The 2257-nt window shown below is 37.5% G+C and overlaps 1 long non-coding RNA gene across 1 annotated transcript; it reads left to right on the forward strand.

Moving 5' to 3' along the window:
• Window positions 1–10: 10 nt before the first annotated feature.
• Window positions 11–1729, forward strand: LOC111653756 (uncharacterized). Its single transcript, XR_002760698.2, has 2 exons — window positions 11–360; window positions 654–1729. It is a non-coding gene; the product is annotated as an uncharacterized LOC111653756 (long non-coding RNA).
• The last annotated feature ends 528 nt before the right edge of the window (window positions 1730–2257 follow it).

Raw genomic sequence — 2257 nt, forward strand, 5'->3', positions numbered from 1 at the left:
ATGACACCTTTTCACCTTGTCACAATTATATCAAGAACTTTTCACCACTCAAGTCAAATCATGACCCACCTACACGCTATGGTTTGAGTATCAGTAAGAGTTGCTGTAGTATCAGTAGAAGGTGTAGTTGGTAGTTGGTCCAGTATGACGTATTGTTAAGTCTCCTGGTTATTGAGCATCTGAATGGAAACAGGCATAGCATTATATTAAATTATTATGCCTTTTTATGAATCTGTGTAACTAACAACTAACTGTGTAAACTCTCCTATCAGGCAATTCAAGATATCACCAGGAGTTACGACATTCCCCCAGAGGAGATTGTGACTCTTATATATGAGAAAATTGATGTCAATGGAGAAGGTAACAAATATTGTATTTATCAGTCCATAATATAACAATTTATCAGCCCTCAACACGGAAACAGTTTATCACTAAAATCCCCAGAATGTGTTAGTGGTTGCATCCAAATTGACAACATAATGTCTAAGAGACTGGTTTTCAGAGTGAAATATTGCATAAATAGGAAATGGTGTTTAAATAGACTTTGTGATCATTGTGTAATTTTATAATATATAAGTTGTCCCTTGAATATTGTAAAGAAAATGTAATACTTAAGATGTTGTTCATCTTTTCTGCTGTAATTGTGTCTTCAGGGGAGCTGACTCTGGAGGAGTTCATCAGTGGAGCGAAGGAGCATCCTGACATCATGGATATGCTCACCAAGATGATGGATCTCACCAATGTCCTGGAAATCATTATCAGAGGTCAACAGAAGAACGCTGTGAACTGAATTGATAACCTACAAGCTGGACTGTGTGAGGAATCAAAATTGTTTTTTGGTGGATTTTCAGATGGCAGAAGTGTTGAGAAAAGAGTGTATGTGCTTGATGAAGAGCCAAGTCCCATCTCAGACTGCACAGAATGAAAATGAATGAACAGTACCACGCAGATATGATACTTCCGTAAGTTGCCCAAGGGGTGAAGGAAAATTTGTCCCCTTCCTTCTGCTTGTGCTCTAAAAGTTCTCGTACGACGGCCCTTCAGTTTTGTGAAGGTTTAAAACACTGTAACCGATAACGTGTCCGGAGAGTCTCAGTGAAGACGGGCCCATCTGCTTTCAAGTTCTCATCATGCTCCAAGTAGATGGTGCAATGTAAGGTTGATAAATCACTTTGATTAATGTCATTAAGAGTTTACTGAGCTGGAAATGCTGTATGGCCTTCTTGGTTTGCAGAACTGTCAGGCACAAAGTGAAAAACTGAGTGGGTTGCTTCAGTCCAAAATGTCTTGGACGGCTTTGGAATTATGTTTTATTCAAATCTGGAAAAGATTTATAATTGAACATACTATTAATACTATTAATTAATAATTTAATTCTGATTCATCCTGTTGAAGACAAACTCAAGCTTCTTTTAGAAAGCACCGTGGTCACTTCCTATACCAATCATTCACATAATTACTGTATATGGGTGTTAAAATATTAATACAATGTCAATATTCAAAACACTCACTGAGATTGTTTGTGTTGTTTTGTGTTGTTGCTCTTGTAAGATCTGCATGAAACCTTCACTGCTGGATGTAGAAAGACTTGATGGTAACAGATTACTAATGACTGAATGTAAAAAGATCTGTCATTGTGTACATGATATGTAATGTTTCACAATATTTTTGCTGCAATTAAGGTTACATTGTTGCCTTAAAAAATCAATACAATGGTTTTGTTAAAAGAGTTGGCACAGATTCCTGTATGATTATTCAATATTCTGCCAGATAAAGATGCAGAAGTAGAAAGAATACCACAGGTTTTAGATGTGATGTATCTGCACTGCACAAACTGGACAATGTTTCCTTAAATGTATGGCTTAACTTTTTACATTGTTATGTATACATTTACATTTACTAATTTTATCCAAAGCGACTTACAAGTGAGGGACAACACTAAAGCTTCATTGCAGTAGGAAACGTTGGTGTAAGTACAAAGTACTACATCTTTTCAATAAGTGCAAGAACCACAAACGAGAACAGTCTGGACTGGGATTGCCTTGTGTGCAGGGATGGCAAAGCCAGATGATATTCCTTGGACGAATGTAGTGGCTAAGATGTAGCTTCTATGATTGAGTTCAAGTAGATGAGTAGGTGAAAACACAGAAGTCACTCTTAAGGCGGCATTAGTGACTTGAATTTGATTCGGGTGGCCCTGTGTAGCCACTGTAGGTCCATGAGATGTGGAGTGACCTTGTGTGCCCTTTTAGGCTGA

The sequence above is a fragment of the Seriola lalandi genome, unplaced genomic scaffold (genome assembly GCF_002814215.2).
Source record: "Seriola lalandi dorsalis isolate HSWRI2012SDOR001 ecotype SW California unplaced genomic scaffold, Sedor1 jcf7180001974218, whole genome shotgun sequence".
In the NCBI taxonomy this organism is placed as follows: Eukaryota; Metazoa; Chordata; class Actinopteri; order Carangiformes; family Carangidae; genus Seriola; species Seriola lalandi.